The sequence below is a fragment of the Elgaria multicarinata genome, chromosome 9 (assembly GCF_023053635.1).
Source record: "Elgaria multicarinata webbii isolate HBS135686 ecotype San Diego chromosome 9, rElgMul1.1.pri, whole genome shotgun sequence".
In the NCBI taxonomy this organism is placed as follows: domain Eukaryota; kingdom Metazoa; phylum Chordata; class Lepidosauria; order Squamata; family Anguidae; genus Elgaria; species Elgaria multicarinata.
The window spans coordinates 32,419,481-32,439,870 of record NC_086179.1 but is presented as its reverse complement, the minus strand read 5'-3'; the positions used below and the strand labels follow the sequence as shown (position 1 = coordinate 32,439,870).

The window sequence follows — 20,390 nt, the reverse complement described above, 5'->3', positions numbered from 1 at the left end:
ATTGGGAAGAGGCTCTGCACACCGTGTTTGGGCAGAGACCCTTCCCAGCCACCAGCCAGGATGACGCTGCAACCACCGTGCAGCGTTACCTGTCAGAGCCCATCGAGGACTCCTCCATGGACCCCCTGGCCTACTGGTCATCCCGTTTTCAGATTTGGCCGGACCTGTCGCGGGTGGCCATGGATCGACTCAGCTGCCCACCCACCAGTGTTCCAAGCGAGAGGGTGTTCTCTATGGCGGGCGACATAGTGACCCCTCACCGCTCTCGCTTGGAGCCGGACTTGGTGGAGCAGCTGGTCTTTCTGAAGGGCAATCTACCCCTGCTGGGATACCCCACCCTCAAGCCCTCGTGGGAGTGACAGGCAGGCTCCCTTTAATTCCACCCCTCCTTTGGTTGGCAGGCACACTACAGTTCAGGCAGGCTGGTTTTTTCTTTTTATTATTATTTTTATTATATTTTTCTTCTTCTTCTTCTTCTTCTTCTTCTTCTTCTTCTTCTTCTTCTTCTTCTTATTATTATTTAGTGGCTGTGTTACAGTTCACAACATCAACTCTGAATCATTACATTCGTCTCTGTAGGCACTAGGCAGAGTTTGTCACCGTGCGTGTGTGTGACTGACTGTGAGGGCAAAGCACCGCACTTGAGTTCATTTCATTTCTGTGGCGTCCGGTACAGCTTAGTCAACTCATCCGGATAGTTTTCCACCCAGTTCCAAAAGACTCCATGATTGACTGCACGTGTTTAGGTGAGGTGCAAGCAGGGGGCAAGGCAATGCCTGGCACCACCACCACTAGCCAGGCTGCCTCTCTCCAGCAGTCCACGGGTCGCCCTTTGGAGTGCCCTTGGCTGGGAGTGGAAGACGTACTTCCTGATCCAGAAGTACAGTTTTGAGAAGCAAGCTGTCACTTGAACTCATGAGCCTCTGTGCAAAAGCTGTCATTGTGTGTGTGGTTGTGAGTGTTACTGCAGCTGCCTGTCTCGCTGCGAAAATGAAACAGGCGAGTCCTCGCCTTTGAGAAGCAACCTTTCACTTGAACTCATGGAAGTCATTGACTTCAGCACAGCCACTACGTAGAGGCTGTGGTCCTCCAGGATCTGGGTGACTCGATCAGTGTGCTGATTTTGAGAAGCAACCTTTCACTGAAACTCATTCACTTCCCCAATTGAGGGTGAGGGAGGTTAAACTCCAGCAGTCCACGGGTCGCCCTTTGGAAAGCTCAGGGATCAAGTGGACTACTCGACTAGTCTGCTGATTTTGAGAGGCAACTTTTCACTTCAACTCATGGACTTCCCCAATTGAGGGAGGTACTCCAGCAGTCCACCGATCTCCCGTAGCACAGCCACTTAGTGCATACGGACAGTTGAAGTTTCCTGAGAAGTGAGCTCTCACTTCGACTCATGACAGCCATTGACTTCACCACAGCCACTACTGTGGATGCTGTGGTCCTCCAGGATGTGGGTGAGGATTAGTCGCGGAAGCTGGTCCAGCTTCTCTCCCCGGTCTCGTCCCACCCCTCTTCCGCTGTAACGCCCTCTTTGAGAAACAAGCTGTCAATGAAACTCATGAAAGCCATAGACTTCCGAAGCAACCTTTCACTTCAACTCATTGACTTCCCCTTTGAGAAAAAGCTAAGCTCCAGTAATGCACCGTTTGTCCATGGGACAGCTCTCTTACGAGAAGCTGCACTGCATATGCAGCAGTGCCATGGCTTTGAGAAGCCGAGACCCATCCCAGCCACTGGGAACCGGAGGAAAACTCCAGCAGTCCACGGGTCGCCCTTTGGATAGCTCGGGGATCAAATGGAGTACTTGATCTGTGTGCTGATTTTGAGAAGCAACCTTTCACTTCAACTCATGGACTTCCCCTATGTGCGGGAGGTACTCCAGCAGTCCACCGATCGCCCGTAGCACAGCCACTAGCAAAGCCACTACAGTGGATGCTCTCTTCTCTCTCTCTCCTCAGTCTCATCCAACCCCTCTTCCTCTTCCCCTTCTGCTGTAACCCCTCTTTGAGAAGCAAGCTTTCACTTAAACTCATCATTCACTTCCCCAATTGAGGGAGGTAAAGGCCAGCAGTCCAAGGGTCGCCCTTTGGAGGGCTCAGAAGCAACGTTAATCCTCCAAGCATGCACACAAATCTTCCATACTCAAAGTAACTGCTTCAATAACTAGTAGCTCCTTTTTGCCCGCCCGCCTGCCTGCCTGCCCGCCTGCCCGCCTGCCCGGGAGCCGTCCTTGTGAGGTAGCTGGATCTGCTGGTACTCAGTCCCCCAGAGATCTATGGCATACCTGTGCAAGGTACCGGCTCCTGCCTGCCTGCCTGCCCATGCCCGCCTGCCCGGGAGCCGTCCTTGTGAGGTAGCTGGATCTGCTGGGACTCAGTCCCCCAGAGATCTATGGCATACCTGTGCAAGGTACCAGCTCCTTTGTGCCTGCCTGCCTGCCTGCCTGCCTGCCCATGCCCGCCTGCCTGGGAGCCGTCCTTGTGAGGTAGCTGGATCTGCTGGGACTCACTCCCCCAGAGATCTATGGCATACCTGTGCAAGGTACCAGCTCCTTTGTGCCCACCGGCCCATGCCTGCCTGCCTGCCTGCCCATGCCCGCCTGCCCGGGAGCCGTCCTTGTGAGGTAGCTGGATCTGCTGGGACTCACTCCCCCAGAGATCTATGGCATACCTGTGCAAGGTACCAGCTCCTTTGGGCCCACCGGCCCATGCCTGCCTGCCTGCCTGCCTGCCCGCCTGCCCGCCTGCCTGTCTGCCTGCCCATGCCCGCCTGCCCGGGAGCCGTCCTTGTGAGGTAGCTGGATCTGCTGGGACTCACTCCCCCAGAGATCTATGGCATACCTGTGCAAGGTACCAGCTCCTTTGTGCCCACCGGCCCAAGCCTGCCTGCCTGCCTGCCTGCCTGCCTGCCCATGCCCGCCTGCCCGTCACTCCCCAATTGAGGGAGGTTAACTCCAGCAGTCCACGGGTCGCCCTTTGGAGAGCTCAGGGATCAGATGCACTATTCGTGATCCAGTCTGGTGATTTTTTGAGAAGCAAGCTGTCACTTCAACTCATGTACTTCCCCAATTGCGGCTGGTACTCCAACAGTCCACCGAACTCCCATAGCACAGCCACTTAGTGCATAGGGACAGTTTAAGTTTCCTGAGAAGTGAGCTCTCACTTCGACTCATGACAGCCATTGACTTCACCACAGCCACTTCTCGTTTTGTAGTGCGCCGAGTTGAGCACAGCCACTCCGGTGGATGCTCTGGTCCTCCAGGATGTGGGTGAGGAGGATTAGTTGCAGCAGCTGGTCGAGCGTCTCTCCCCAGTCTCGCAATTAAAGGTATCTCTGAGAAGTGAGCTCTCGCTTCAACTTCAAGTTCAGACACTTGAGCACAGCCCCTACGGTTGAGGCGCAGCTGGTCGTGCCTCTCTCCCCAACCACTGTCTGCATAAGGACAGTTTCAGTTTCCTCCTGAGAAATGAGCTTTCACTTCGACTCATGACAGCCATTGACTTCACCACTTGAGCACAGCCCCTACGGTCGAGGCGCAGCTGGCCGTGCCTCTCTCCCCAACCACTGTCTGCATAAGGACAGTTTAAGTTTCCTCCTGAGAAGTGAGCTTTCACTTCGACTCATGACAGCCATTGACTTCACCACAGCCACTTTGTGTGGGATGCTGTGGTCCTCCAGGATGTGGGTGAGGATTAGTAGCAGAAGCTGGTCCAGCTTCTCTCCCCGGTCTCGTCCCACCCCTCTTCCGCTGTAACCCTCTCTTTGAGAAGCAAGCTGTCACTTCAACTCATGGACTTCCCCTCAGAGAAAAAGCTAAGCTCCAGCAGTCGACCGATCGCCCGTAGCACAGCCACTACGTTTCCTGAGAAGTGAGCTCTCACTTCAACTCGTCTTGTAGTGCGCCCGCCGAGTTGAGCACAGCCACTACAGTGGAGGCGCCTGCCTGGGAGCCGTCCTTGTGAGGTAGCTGGATCTGCTGGGACTGACTCCCCCGCAGATCTATGGCTTACTTGTGCAAGGTACCAGCTTTTCTGGGCCCACCAACCCATGCCTGCCTGCCTGTCTGCCCGCCTCCCCCGGGGTGCTGCTGTGGTGGGGCATCTGCCAGGACTGACTCCTCGCCTGCTCTGCCCGCCTGGTGCCTGGGAGATGGGCTTTGCGGTTCGTGCCCAGCACCCTCCGGCACGCTTGCTCCCAGTCGTCCTCCTCTGTGCCCCTCAATGCGTAACTGCTGGCTTAGAAAGAAACAACCAGCCATCTTTGCCTCACTTGCTCCTTGCGCCCGCTTACAGGTTGGTTTGCTATGCGTTAGTGATCAAGTCATCCTTGCGGCACTACAATGCATGTTGCCTGCCTGCCTGCCTGCCTGCTTTCCCTCCCTTCTCCCCTTCCCGCCTTGCAGGGATGGTGTATGTGTCTTGCTTTGACTCAGGGGAGAAGTCCTTCCTGCGCTCACTTAGACTTTATCAAGTTGAACTGGCCCCATTGAGCTGTCTGCATTGCAACTTTAAATCCCTGACATACTGGAGTGCCCGATTTTCAAAACTTCCCCTAACATCAGGGGATGATGGGATTGCCTTGAAACTTGGTGTCCATGGGGACACATGGGTAAGCTGTCATGGGACCAAAGGATAGGTTTCTAACGTGCAAATTGACGTAGTTGTAGAATGGGACTTGATTTGGGGTGAGTTAAAAAGTTTAAGCCGCGCCAAAAATCAGGGGATGATGGGATTGCCTTGAGTGTGGGCGTCCCTGTGGACACATGAATAAGCTGTCCTGGTGCCGAGTTTGAGGTTTCTAACATGCAAATTGACGGAGCTATCCCAAGGGGTGTGAATGGGGTGCCCAATTTTCAAAAATTCCCCAAAAATCAGGGGATGATGGGATTGCCTTGAAACTTGGCGTCCATGTGGACACGTGGATAAGCTATCATGGTGCCGCGTTTGAGGTCTCTAACATGCAAATTGACGTAGTTGTAGAATGGGACAATTTGGGGTGAGTTAAGCCGCGCCAAAAATCAGGGGATGATGGGATTGCCTTGAGTGTGGGCGTCCCTGTGGACACATGGATAAGCTATCATGGTGCCAAGTTTGAAGTTTCTAACGTGCAAATTGACGGAGCTATCTAAAGGGGTGTGAATTAGGGTTATAGGTGGTGCGTTAGAGGTTAGAGCCGCGCCAAAAATCAGGGGATGATGGGACTGCCTTGAGTCTGGGCGTCCATGTGGACACATGGATAAGCTGCCCTGGTGCCGAGTTTGAGGTTTCTAACATGCAAATTGACGGAGCTATCCCAAGGGGTGTGAATGGGGTGCCCGATTTTCAAAAATTCGCCAAAAATCAGGGGATGATGGGATTGCCTTGAAACTTGGCGTGTGTGTGTATACGCCCATGAGGTGTCATGGTGCCAAACATGAGGTTTCTAACTTCAACCGAAAAAAAGTTGTTTACTTTTTTAGCTTTCAATGCAACCCTATGGGGGGGGGAAAACGGAGCTCCGATCCGGATCCGGAGCTCCGAGCGGAGCGGAGCGGAAGTGGGCGGAGCGGGGGCGGGGCGGAGCGGCCCGCTCCGAAAAATGGCGGATCTGCAAGTGAAGCGGAGCGGGGGGTCCGTGCACACCCCTAATAGTGATGTATGGTTGAGGTATTGGCTTCTTGTATTGAGAGCAGGAGGAACAAGATGTGATGCTTGACATGGGGCTACTGTTGAAAATGGAAGTCGTGCATGGAAGTCTCTCCCTGTAATATTTAAGCAGGCTTACCACATTGTTTCCCTGCCCTAGCTCCACAACATGCACTGCTGCAAGTGTAGATGGAAAGAAAATGGGAGCAAACATATGTACATTTGCTTAAATGTTACAGGGAGATGATAGGACGCAGGGCTGCTATTTTTGCCAGCAGCCTCGTGTCAAGTATCACATCAAATTCCACCTTCAGTTGGCTTAGCAAGCCTCCTGAAAATCTCTCTCTCTACAGCTCCTTTCAGCATAAGACTGGGAGTAGCCCTGTGGTTATTGTCTTCTGTAGTTAAACTTGTTAAATATTTGTGGAATGATGGACAATTAACACCCTGAATAATGCTTAAGGCCGCAAGGAGAACATAATTTTAACAAATATATATTTATATGCTGGATCAGAACAAGGGCAGTGACTAATGAATTGCTACAAATGAATTCCACGAATCAGCCTTGTATTTAAGTAGTAGCCTGGGGGCTACAGGAGACCAGGAACTGAGTGCAGGTGACTATATGGAATTCCATGCAGGTGAGTGAACAGGGCTGGTGGAAGATGGAAAGTGTCCCCCACCCAGCCACCCAGCCCTCCTCTGCACCCACCTTGGAAACAAACCAGGCTGCCAGAAGAGGGAAGCTCCCTCCTCTGCACCCAGCATAGAAATAAAGCAAGATGGTACAGAGCTCTCCTTCCATCTTCTTCCAGCCCCAGCAGCCTAGCAATTTTTATTTATTTATTTATTTTGCAGGCTAGTCACTTTTGTGGGCTTATTTACAAAGCTAACTTTTGTAAACTGCCCAGAACTTTTGTAAACCACCCAAAGAACTTCAGCTATGGGGCGGTATATAAACGTAATGAATAAGTAATAAATAAATATAATGATGTATTGTGTGAACAAGGTATTTTACCTTTCGTCAGTTATTATTATTAATATTTATTTATAAAGCGCCATCAATTTTCATGGCGTTGTAGAGAATAAAACAAAACAAGACAATCTGCCATATGGCTTACAATCAAAAATCACAGTAACAGACAGGGGAGGGAGGGGAAAAAGTCTATCCCAAATCAATTTTATGTGAGAGTTTTAGCATTATGTAAGAATAAAACAGTTCAATAATTTTTTAAAGGGGGAAAGGATGGACTTCTCATAGGGGAATTCATTGAGGATACACTAATGGATAGATTATCATTGCACAAACCATGTACAATTCATACAATCAATATATATATATATATATATATATATATATATATATATATATATATATACACATACATACATACACTCATCTAAAGGTATCACTCCACAGTTTTTACAATGGGGTCCTTACAGTTTTCTTACAGGATTGGAGTTAATAAAACTTATACATTGTCAGTTCTATTGAACCTTTCCTTTTTTGTTCTTGCAATGACTTGATTGACAGCAACAAAGAAAAGCACTTTCCATAGTGTTCAAACTCTTATATACCTCTATCACATTGTTGTCACCCACCCCACCCCCTGCAGGCACTTACTAATGAATAAGCCCCATTTAATACAGAAGGCCTGTTCAGACAACATGCTAAGCCATGATTAGGCTGTTAACCCTTTTGCAGCAAATGGTTAGTGAGCGTGTTTAAACTATGCATAACCACAGTGGCTTAGAGTGTCGTCTGAACAGGGTCAGAGAGAGGTATGTCTGAGTAAAATGCATATGGTTGCATTGCAAGTTGCCTTTTTTTGCTAAATATGATAAATAAAAACGTTTAAAAAACAAGCAAACCAGCCCCTGCATTTATAATACCCAAAGTCCTCAGCCTCTGATTTCCCCCCCTCTCAACCCCGATAAGTTTGGTTGCCCTTTTCTGTCCTGTCCTGCTTTCCATTTTACAATATCGAGCCCAAAGTCCACATCTGTTTGCTGGATATTGTCTTGGCAAGTTCAAAAGGACCAATACAATCTTCTCTGGCTTACCTTTCTGACTTGCCTGGATGACTTCCACTAAACTGAAGCACAGGACTGTCGAGGAGTAGCTGGAGGTGAGTTCCTAGTTAATAAGTAGAAAATGAAACTAGGCTCGTAAAGAGACTTTGAGCTGGGCAATCAGCAAACAAACCAATGACTTCATAACATCAGCTTTTCAGATATTGGGATGGGGCGCATAGGGAGGGTAATATGTTTGAAAGAGACAACTTCCCTGCCAAAACCAGCTTCCTCCTCTTCTGAGAGCAATGCACTGCAATACTGGCCCTATAATAAAAGAGGAAGTGCTCATGGGGGCAATTATAGGATGCCTTTCTAAGACCAGTTAATGTAACTACCCATAAACAGAGCGAATGTGGTGTACTGATTAAAGTGTTAGACTAGGACTGGGGAGATACAGATTCAAATCCTTACTCAACCTTGACATTCCCTGGGGGAGTTTCCAGATGATGCCTTTATAGTGCAATTGGCAATGGTTGAGTTCGGATGGTCAGGGACCGGAGAGGAGCCACTGTGGCGTCTTCCACCGTATGTGCTGAGTGCACGACCATCATTTGCATAATTGCCCCTGATGCAATGCGTTACCATGTTGTCCAAACTCGACAGGGCGTGTGGCTGGGGTGGTTTCTTACCCACCCTACAACCGCTGCTACAAGCCACAGGCTGTGGCATGATTAAGAAGCCCTCCCTGCCATGCACCACACTGGGTTCAGTCCTACTACACAGAAGTCCACTACTGCTTTAAAGCACTTTATAACAGTTTTATAGTGCTTTAAAGCAGTTAAAGCGCTTTATAACTGTTATAAAGCACTTTAAAGCAGTAATGTAGATCCTGCCCTGGTTACTCCAACGTTTCTTCACTTCAATAGTATAATTTAGGATGGGGAAAGTTGTTGCTATTGTTAAACAACCAGGAAACCTTGTTGCAAATCGCCCAGAAAAACCGATCCACACCCATCCAGAACGGTTTGGGAGGGGCTCGTCTGCTGCGACAGAGTGGAGCCAGGAAGGAAACAATTAGGCATGGACTGCCTCGCGAGCCAGGGGCAGAGCAAAGGTATAAAGGCTTGCCCCTGGCATTCTTCAGGCCTCTTTCAATTTCAGCCCCATCCTCCCTCCCTATATTCTAGTATGGGAATTAAAACCCAGTCGCCTCCTTTTTTCAGAGGGGCTGAGTAGGAATTTCCCCCTGCCATCTAGTGATGCTCAGGTTTTTGCCTACTCCATACTGGATTCATTTCTTAGAAATGGAGGATAAATAAGTTAATTCTAAAAGGCAGGGTTATGCGGGAATTGGGGGAAGTAACAGTAGGGACGGTGAACACTCTGGCACCTTTATGGTGAAGGGCAAGTCAGAGGTCCTTTTCTCTTTCTGGAGAAAATCCGTTAAGGAGCAAAAAAGAGCACAACCTTCCGATAACACTAGGCTCCCTCCCTCTGAAAGCACCCTGGATGATCTTGAGCTAGCCACTGTCATCCTAACCTAGCCCACAGATTGTTGTGAGGATAAAATGGTATCAACAATAATACCACCAACTGGTCAGCATTTGCCATGTCCTTTGAAAGGCACCTGATCAGAGGATTGCCCATTTAATCTACTTGCCCCCCTGCCAAATCTCATAGACCTTTTCTGCTTAAACATAAGGCAGGTAAAGTACAGCAAGACCCAAGAAGATCATTCCAAGCTGATTTGGATAGGGGAGGGAATTGCACATGTGGGGTGGGTGAGTGGGCATGGGAGAGCCCCACTGATAAAAGGGGAAAGGATGCCAGTTATAGAATAACAACAATCTGGTTTGCCCAACTAAGGGGTGGCAAGAAAGTAGATATGGAGCTACTGGTCAATTGCGAGCAGAGAGTGGAATACCAGAAATAAAACACAGACACCAGAGCTTTGGGTAAAATTAGGGCCTATTCATTCATTCATTCATTCATGGATATGCTACCCTCCATGGCTGCTCCATGGGTCTGAACATGAATGTGCGGGAATCTAATTTGTCTAGCTGCAGGCTCTAGCCTGCCCCCTCAGGGCGAGCCACTCCTCTGGAAACAGGGGTCGGGTTTCCTGGGCCCCTTTCCAGCTACACTTGAGTGTTTGGTGAGATGGACTCATGTCATCCCCACTCTGTCTGCATAGTCGAGTAGATGAGACGAGAAGGTCCCCAAAGGCAAACCACCATATCCTGACACAAAAGCTGCAAAGCCCTAGAGGAGCAGGACCTCTGACTTGCCCTTCACCATAAAGGTGCCAGAGTGTTCACCGTCCCTACTCTTACTTCCCCCAATTCCCGCACAACCCTGCCTTTTAGAATTAACTTATTTATCCTCCATTTCTAAGAAATGAATCCAGTATGGAGTAGGCAAAAACCTGAGCATCACTAGATGGCAGGGGGAAATTCCTACTCAGCCCCTCTGAAAAAAGGAGGCGACTGGGTTTTAATTCCCATACTAGAATATAGGGAGGGAGGATGGGGCTGAAATTGAAAGAGGCCTGAAGAATGCCAGGGGCAAGCCTTTGTACCTTTGCTCTGCCCCTGGCTCGCGAGGCAGTCCATGCCTAATTGTTTCCTTCCTGGCTCCACTCTGTCGCAGCAGACGAGCCCCTCCCAAACCGTTCTGGATGGGTGTGGATCGTTTTTTCTGGGCGATTTGCAGCAAGGTTTTCTGGTTGTTTAACAATAGCAACAACTTTCCCCATCCTAAATTATACTATTGAAGTGAAGAAATGTTGGAGTAACCAGGGCAGGATCTACATTACTGCTTTAAAGTGCTTTATAACAGTTATAAAGCGCTTTAACTGCTTTAAAGCGCTATAAAACTGTTATAAAGTGCTTTAAAGCAGTAGTGGACTTCTGTGTAGTAGGACTGTGTAATCCATTCAGTTCTTGTACTCAAAATAAATTTCTGGGTTCAGAATTCTTTCATGCTATGTATATGTTGTTAATTCCACCAGGCCTCTGGTTAGTAGGTCTTGGGGTTCTAATAAAAAACAAAGTACATCCCACTAGCCTGGCTGCCCACCCCTGGATCAAGTCCTGATCAGTGCATTAATTTCTATTACAGAATAAATTGTCAGATATGGTAGCACCAAAATTGTATGTGACATGGCACCGTTAATTTACGAACGATTTCTGTAACTCCAGGTGGAAACAATAAGAAACATAATCAACTACTTCTATAATACATAAGGTGGTCTGGTGACCTCTTTTGGAAAGGGCAGTCCTTGATCTAAAAGTTTGCCAGAGAACAGTCCTCGATTTGAAGGGATCTTCAGTACAAGGGGCTGTCTGTACGTGCTCAAAGCCCCACAGTGGCTGCAAATCTGCGCTGCATGAGTTATATGATGCAACCACAGATTCACAGTCACTGTGGGCCTTTTCCGCACAGCTGTGCAGTAAAAAAGTCAGGGACTGAATTTTTTGGTGGGAATGAAGTCGCCTTGGTTCTTCAGCCATCTGACCTTGCTCCATGGCAGATCCAGGGGGTGGCTCTAGTGGAAGGCTTGGTCGCTGGAAGCCAGGAAGCGGTTGTGCCCCCCTCCAGTACCCAGAAACCCCATGCCCCTTCCTTGGTGCAGGGATTACCCGATGCCACTGATGTGTGTAAAAGGGAATTTCATTCTGTGAGATTAGTCTATGCTCCAGGTGAAAGGTTAAGAACTGCCCCCAGCATTCCTTCATGGCGGATTCTAGGTGCCTCTTAGACAAAGGAAAAACTTTCAGCCAATCAGTGTTGAATGTAAGCTGTGATGTATGAATTGTATGCACCTTACCTTGTATTGGCAATGTAACCTAGTTTGTTAACAGAGCACGGACCAGTAAAGTCCATTAAAGATAAGAGCACTGACCAATTATGTTACTAACAAGTGATGTAACCAGAGCCTATATATTGCAGAGGATCCCTTTGTTCGGGGAGCTCTTAATTTGCATTTCCCGCTGGAGCTCCAATGTTGCAACATTTACTAATAAACTTTAACTTGCATTCTCCAACCCGGTGTGTTTATTGGCAAAGTATACACTGAGGGAGCGGCCTGTCCAGCCCTCAGGTTTGAGGGCTAACAAATTGGCGAGCCAGCCAGGAGAAGCTGCTCAGAAGGCCTAACCTTGGTTTTCCTCCCAACTGCTCCTGTTGTCTTGGAGATGAGGAAAAATGACGAGCGCGCACCAGAACACTTTTCTGGGGTCACATTCCTCCTGTCCAGCATTCTGGGAGCTGGGGGGAGGAGTTCAAAGGTGTATGCTTGGAGAAGCAAGCTAAAATCTGATGGGAGAGAGAGACAGACAGAGAGAGAGAGATCTTCTGAAACGGGTAAGTTCCTTTTATTTCTGGATTAAAAAGGGCCCAAGGGAAAAGTGAAGGGGCAGTGGTAAACAGATCTCACTGTAGAACATACGCTTAGGTAGAACGGAAAAGTAGAGGAAAGGCCTCCCTGTTCTCCTTTTGTTGATTAAGGAAGAATCAAAGCGTTTAAACAGGAGATAGCGTAGACGCTAAGGTAGAGTACCTGAATTCAGAGAAGGAAATCTGAAAGCTGAGCAACACTGCCCTCCTGTCGGAAAAAATAATAGGAGCTGCCCAATCGAAGGTCCCTCTGTCCACTCTGTTAAAATTGTATTTGAAGAAAAATTGGAATGAAATGGTGTATGTAAGTGTTTTCATGTCTTTGTTTCGTGATGGATCAGCTCAAATGCCTTGTGGCTTGTGTGGGGGAGGGAAAGTGATGGTTTTGCATAGCGTGTGTGATGGTATTTTGGTGACGAGGTTTGCCTCAGCTTAGGAGGGGGGAAATGTGGTATTCTAGGTGCCCCCTTTGGCTCCTGTGATGCAGACACACACACACACACACACACACACACACACCCCTCAATGTGCAGCTCAGGCGCTTGATGTGAACCATGCAGCACCACAGAGGCAGGGAGAAGAGGGGGTCAAATCACTTACTGGATTCCTCTTCAGGTGCCTCTAACCAAGAGGATGGGTTAGAAGAGCAATTAGACAATAGGCAAGGAATCACCGAAAGCAGAGGAAAAGTTACACCCCCCAGCGCCCAGAGTGCGAAGTGAAGACAAAAGGCACGCAAGTGATGAACGTTAGCCAGTCAATTGAAGTTGCATACAAAGTGTTTTCAAATCGTGAGTAAGCAAAAGAGAGAAAAGAAGATAAACGTGTGCAGAGACAGGAGTCATTGCCAGCAGCAGCAATTGTAGAAAGAGAAAGAGGATGTGAGAATGGCAGAACGTGTAGAAGAAAGGAAGGGGGAGAAGACATCCCCCCACCCTGTGAGAAGAGAAGTTAGAGAAAGCCCACCCTGTGGCCAGAAAGAAGAAGAAAAGACAAAGAAAAGGATGCTGTGCTAAGCCCTTGAAGCAAGCCTTAACTAGGAGCCCCAGGCCAGATGTTCAAGCCTTGCTGAGCGCTTTGGTAGAAGATGAGAGAGTGAAGAAGTAGCCAAGTAGCAGAAAGAGAGAAGAATGGAGTGAATGTAAGAAAAAAAAAACCCAGAGAGAAAGAAGAGAACGAGAGTGCGCCATCTGCAGGCAGAAAAAGCCATTATGTTGATGCTAAGAAAAAGTTTCAGCAAAAGAAGTTTAGAAAGCCCAGATGCATTTACAGTTAAAGCCAGCAGAAGAGCTGTGCCAAATCACCAGCTTGGAAGAAGCCTTTGAAGAGTCCCAGCAGGAACTCAAAGAGAAGCTGCAAGACAGCGAGTGAGAACACAACAAAGCCCCTGGCCCTTCTAAAACCCAACTGGCTGGGACAAAGACCTACATCGAGAGATTGCTGGGCCACCCCAGTCAAAGTAGAACTGAAAGCTATTGTAAAGCAGTTTCTGTTGTATAGACTGCTTCATGAATGCCAATCTCCACTTAACACCCTGAATCCAGCTACTCGTGGAGCAAGAAGAAAGATTGCAACATGATTGCATCCAGATCATTAAAAGTGTTTATGCCAGCAGGCCTGATCTCAAAGATGCCCCGCTGCCCAATGCAGATGTAGAGTTTTATACTGATGAGAGCAGCTTCATGGAAAATGGAATCCAGAAATCGGGATATGCAGTGGTCACTTTGTGGGACACAATAGAAGCAAAATCTCTGCCTCCCAACACCTCTACACATAAAGCAGAACCTATAGCTCTTACCAGAGCTCTTCAGTTAGCAGATGCCAGCAAAAGCCCTGTGAAGCATGGGACAGAAATCTTGAACTTGCTTGAAGCTGTCACCAAACCAACTCAAGTAGCAGTGGTGCATTGTAAAGCCCACCAGAAGGATGACAGTGAGGTCACCAAAGGGAACCGGAGAGCTGACGCAGCGGCAAGAAAGCAGCCCAAAGAAGAACCAAAGAAGTCCCAGTGTTGGCCCTTGTGCCCCAAGTGAAGTTACCAGAAGAACCACCAGAGTATACAACCAAAGAAAATCAGCTTGCAGAGAAGCTGAGAGCCGTGGAAAAGAAAGATAGATAGTAGATCTAACCAAGAAGAACATCTGTTGGTGCCAAAGCTAATTCTCAGATCTGTGAATCCAAGAATACCATCAGAGCACCCACCTGAGAGCAGATGCCATGGCCCAAGGTCTCCTGAGAGTCATAGTGAGACCCAAGATGCAGAAGATTGCCGATCAGATAGTACAGAAGATGGCCTGTCTGTTGTACTAACAATCCCAAAGTTTCTCCAAAGCCCCCTCCCAGGGCAGGGAGACCTAGACTCTTAGCTGATGAAATCGTGGCAAGTGGACTTTCTCCGGAGTCCCCAAGAAAAGACACTTGAAATACCTGTTGGTATTTGTAGATACTTTAACCAGATGGACAGAAGCCTTGAAAAGACAGTTAGCAAAAAATCTGTCAAGAGACTTAAAATAGCCAGAAGCTTTACCCCTTGCTTTATTTAGAGTTCACATTGCCCCTAGAGCTAAATTGGGAGTTAGCCCATTTGAATTAAATGTATAGAAAACCCTATCCTCAGAGTCCAGTGGTGGTGCATGAGAGTCAAATGAATGTAAAGAGGGTAGTGTGGGTCAAAAGTTATTTGCACTCTCTCTCGGCTGTGTTGTTTTCTCTCCACAGATATCTCCACAAGTGACTTCCCTTGCTGTTGGACACTCCAGTCCATAAGTTCCAGATTAGAGATGAGGTCCTGATCCAAACATGGAGAGACGAGCATCTACAGCCTAAGTGGAGAGGGCCTTACTTAGTGATCCTCACCACACATGCAGCAAAAAGGTCCAGGGAATAAAAGCATAGATTTATTATACTAGAATAAAAGCAGTTCCAGACACTCAGCCCAGAGGAAAAGAGGGTAAGAGTGCCACTCCGGAAGCTGGCACAAAAACAGGACAACATTGGACAGTTGAACCAATAGAGGGACTAAAGTTCTTGTTCAAAAAGCAATAATGATGTAGAAAGTAACTGTTCTCCTCTGCCTAATGGGAGCGGGAGAATAGTTGTCAAAGTGGTCTGTAACAGGACAAAGTGGACTGATGAAGAAATTTGAATCACACCAAAATGTGTGGGTACACATTGCTCAGCAGATAGTGAATACATCTCACTTCTGTTTGAAAGGGGGGACCTTGCACAATAGGCAGACTCACTATATGGCTACCAAACAAGCCTCAGCTTCGCCCCCAACCAACCACACCATTCCATCGCCAAAAGCGGGGTGTGGTTTTGGATGAGTCATGTGACAGCAACATAGATTTACTGAGTAAAGCAGAAACAGTATCTCTGGCCGTGTCACTGGTGGGCGTCCCAGGCTTGGCTGTAGCCGACAGCATGCAGTTAAATAAAGTAGCCTATGCCCTGGCAAAAAGTCTGAACTACACATCACAAGCCATTGCAGCTCTAAGTGCAGACATACAAAAGATAAGAGCTGCAACCCTGCAAAATCGAGCAGCCATCGATTATTTGTTGCTAAGACACAACCATGGGTGTGAAGAATTCGAAGGGATGTGTTGTTTTAATTTGTCTGACAATTCACAGTTGATAGAGTCAAAGGTGCGGAAATTACACGATATTGTGTCACACATTACACAATATCTTGTGTAATGTGTGACACAATATCGTGTGTCTTGATTTCTCATGGCTCACCTCTTGGCTTCCTAATTTCTCATGGTTAAAGCAACTTTTTGTCTTCCTTATAGCTTTTATATGTATCTTTCTTATGATCTGTTGTGGAGTACAATGTGTGCCTATCTGTTGTAGTGTCTTTAAAAATATGATGCCAGCCTCATCTAACCGTGTATTGCTTGCAATACCAGCTACCCAGGACCCAATTCAGAAGAACAAAGAAGACGCGAAGAAATTCCTAGAGATGCAAAATATGGTCAAGGGATATAAGTCTGTTTTGTAAAAAAAAACATATATACCTTGAAGGGGGGATTTGATGTGTGTAAAAGGGAATTTCATTCTGTGAGATTAGTCTATGCTCCAGGTGAAAGGTTAAGAACTGCCCCCAGCATTCCTTCATGGCGGATTCTAGGTGCCTCTTAGACAAAGGAAAAACTTTCAGCCAATCAGTGTTGAATGTAAGCTGTGATGTATGAATTGTATGCACCTTACCTTGTATTGGCAATGTAACCTAGTTTGTTAACAGAGCACGGACCAGTAAAGTCCATTAAAGATAAGAGCACTGACCAATTATGTTACTAACAAGTGATGTAACCAGAGCCTATATATTGCAGAGGATCCCTTTGTTCGGGGAGCTCTTAATTTGCATTTCCCGCTGGAGCTCCAATGTTGCAACATTTACTAATAAACTTTAACTTGCATTCTCCAACCCGGTGTGTTTATTGGCAAAGTATACACTGAGGGAGCGGCCTGTCCAGCCCTCAGGTTTGAGGGCTAACACCACCTTGGGTAAGTGAAACTGCAAGGTTTAGGAGGATCATGGTGCCAAATTGGTGCCGTGAAAAATTCAGATGCTTAATTTGAAAAATTCAGAAGCTTAATTTGAAAAATTCAGAAGCTTAAGAAGGACGAGCCAGCAGGGGCCTTGAAATTGCCCAACTATAGCACCTGGACAGCAGACTGAGCAGGCAGGCTCACCTGCTCCGAGTTTTAAATTATTTGTGTTGTGAACCACCCAGGAACCTTCAGCTATTGGATGGTATAGAAATGTAGTAAATAAATAAGCAAATAAATCTTTTTAAATTTGCATATATGCATATAAATTAGCACATAGAATTTTTATGCATATTGCTACCTGCATTTCTGTGATACATTTCCTCTTTTTTTGGAGATTCATCAGCGGCCACCCTAATTACACACCTGTTTTCTACCTGTTTCCCACATATTTTGCCTGGGCAAGCAAGTCCTTAGCCTGCCCGGAGTATGCATGCAGCTACACTCCACAATCTACAGCATCAGTTCTGGTCACCACACCTAAAAAGGATATTAGAGAGCTGGAAAAAGTGCAGAAAAGGGCAACTAAAATGATTAAGGGGCTGGAGCACCTCCCCTGCGAGGGAAGGTTACATCAACTGGGGTTGTTTAGCTTGGAGAAAAAGAGGCTAAGGGGAGACATGATAGAGGTGTACAAAATTATGCATGGTATGGAGAATGTGGATAGGGAGACATTTTTCTCCCTCTCTCAAAATACTAGAACCTGGGGTCATCACATGAAACTGATTGGTGGGAGATCCAGGACAAATAAAAGGAAGTACTTCTTCACACAGCACATAGTTAAGTTATGGAACTCACTACCACAGGATGTGGTGATGGCCACCAATCTAGATGGCTTTAAAAGGGGGTTGGATAAGTTCCTGGAGGCAAAGGCTATCAATGGCTACTAGCCCTGATGGTTGTGTGCTATCTCCAGTATTTGAGGCAATAAACCTGTATGCACCAGTTGCTGGGGAACATGGGTGGAAGGGTGCTGTTGCACCATGTCCTGCTTGTTCATCCCTGGCCGATGGTTAGTTGGCCACTGTGTGAACATAGTGCTGGACTAGATGGACCCTTGGTCTGATCCAGCATGGCTCTTCTTATGTTCTTATCATGGTCATGATCCTATGCAATGGTTATTTCCACACATATAGAGAACTGAGATCTGGTGGTCTTATGAATGGGCCGAAGCTGCCTAGAAATGCATAAAAAAATAGCATGAGGTGCTGTGCATAAATGAAGGGGAAAGCTGGAGAGTTTTCAGCCCTGCTTGGCTGCTTGGCAGTGGCTTGCTAATACCACTTTCAGGGCTGGGGTCATGCATGTCCAGGAATGATGCCATCAGGCTAGGAGGAAATAACCAACAATGGTATAACTGTAGGAGGATGCAGGTGGAAGTCGTAATACATATAAGCGTATTTGTTACATGTTTGCCATGCAATTATACTTGAAACCTGTCATTTTATATGTAAGGTTTAGAAGACGATATGCTGGGCAAGACAGAAGAGTAAAAATAGCCATCACCTTCCTTCCATTGTTCCTAGATAGCTTAGGCTGCTATTGTGTACTGATCTGCATAGAAGGTCTGTGCAACCTCATCTCATCTGACAGATTCACATTTGATCTGGGATAATTAACGTCAAAACTAATAGCAATTCACATCCTGTTAATCAGGTGTTAATTAGCCCACCTGCTGCCTTCTCTCTCTGACTTCTTATAAATCTGGATATTTTAAGCTACTCTTTTAGTCCAGTCCCCCCACAGCTCATAGGGGTGAGTGTAGAATGTTTGCTTCCATTGGCTTATAGTAGCTCCACCACCATTCATCCCATCACATGGCACAACCCTAGACATTCTTTTTGCACAATACATCAAGTTGTAAATTATTCTAGAGTAATTTTGCAATGAACACAAATGAAACTGCATTTGCTGCATTTCTCCTGTGGAGCCACCAGATGACAGTAGATCATGTACGAATGGATGTGAGGCTGGGCTTAGCAGCAATAAGGCAATGTTGTTTGGATACTCAGCTTCTATCACAGATCTAGGGTGCTTCTACTACAGTTTGACATGTAATTAAAATAGATCGGAATCAAGCCAGTTCTGGAAAAACATCCAAAGAAAATTACATATTCACTACCTTGCCTTTGGATTATTATTTAAGAGTCATGTCACAACGTTATATCAAGGAGCCTGTACAGTATATAAGCCAATAAAAATGTATTTTGGGGGGCTTCATTGGGATTTATGCTTTATTTAAGTATGCTGAGATTGCCAGCCCAGTCATGGGACACTTGCAGGGCGAGTGGCCTTCACAGGATAGTATGCAACCAGAAAACAAAGTAAGTTTAAGGAAACTGATAAAAACAATATGTCAAATTGGTATAACTATGCTTATTACAATAAAATCATATTATTAGTAGAAAATATGTTTTAATCTTAAAGCAAATACATACATTTAAAATTTAAACAAAATAGTCCACACTATTTTGTTTAAATTTTAAATGTATGTATTTGCTTTAAGATTAAAAAATATTTTCTACTAATAATATGATTTTATTGTAATAAGCATAGTTATACCAATTTGATATATTGTTTTTATCAGTTTCCTTGAACTTACTTTGTTTTCACGTTTGGTTTTGGTTTAAGATAACACTTTTTCAAATTTTAGTATGCAACCAGAACATCCAAATTCTCCCAGCATGTATCCTGGTGACCAGTTATAGTGCTTGTTCCAAAAGAAGAGAATAAACCTTTGCCATATCTAGCATTTCCATAGACTGAATTGTATGAAGCAATGGGTATTTGATTTTAAAATTAATGGAATGAGTTTTAAAGTATTTTTTTCTTTTGAGGGAAGAGGAAGCATTTTGCAGTTGCTCAATAGAGTGGCCATTTATGTGTTGGGGGGAAGCTTCAGAGGACACAGATTTGCATGACATTTACATATGCTAATCTCTATGTACAGATGCAAATTTAGAAACAAATTACTACAATTTAAATAGTTATAATTTAATGGCTTTACACAGGATTCCTGCACTGAGCAAGGGGTTGGATTTGACAGCCTAAATGGCCCCTTCGAACTCTATGATTCTATGAATATTTCTCATTATAGTGTCAGTGACCAGGTGAGTTGTGGGTGTGCTCAGTCTGCTATCCCAGTGTAAACTGTTGAGGGACAACACAGATCTTCTCTACACAAATAATGTATTGCATGTTTGTGATTGGTCACTCACAGAAGTTTGCAGGTCCTTTACATGACGTAGTAAACCTCCAGGACATCTCCTGCCCTTTCCTCCCTTTATCCCATTTTCAAGACTATCAGAGATACACTATAACAACTGTTAATGGTACTATATTAGCAGTGTGCAATGCCGGTGTTGCACTATAATTCAGCCCTAGATTTCAATGTTTCAATGACTGTATAGAGCAATGCTGAGAAGTGAAGTGTTTAATTCCAAATCAGGTTTTTACCATCTAAATGGGCCCCTCATAAACCCAGAAAGTCTCTGGAAGAAGAAAGCTAGGTAAAGATGCAGGATTTTTGCTTAATGCAGAGAAGCTCAAAGTCATGACCTCCTTGCCCCCCTGACCACTGGCAATCCCTTCTGATTTTTTTTAATCCATTATACCAGACTTGGACTGGACAGCCCTTCAAATAGTGAATGGTTTCAAACAGACAACGGTCCTCTGCTTTTAAATAGATGACTACCTTCTGCAAAGTAGGACACATCATAGAGTGGTTGACGTTTCCTACTTTACAGAAGTCAGTTGGCTGCATCTCTGTCCTATGACTGAAGCACATGGAGAACT

At 46.2% G+C, this 20,390-nt stretch overlaps 1 protein-coding gene across 2 annotated transcripts in view; it reads right to left on the bottom strand.

Annotated features, from left to right (window-relative positions):
• Window positions 1-7,747, bottom strand: part of LOC134403359 (apolipoprotein L2-like) — a 52,133-nt gene extending 44,386 nt beyond the window's left edge. Inside the window, exon 1 of one of the 2 annotated variants that reach the window (XM_063133456.1) lies at window positions 7,695-7,747. The gene's annotated coding sequence lies outside the window, so the exon portion shown is untranslated. The remainder of the gene's footprint in view (window positions 1-7,694) is intronic. The other variant, XM_063133457.1, reaches the window with a different exon arrangement.
• Between the last annotated feature and the right edge of the window lie 12,643 nt (window positions 7,748-20,390).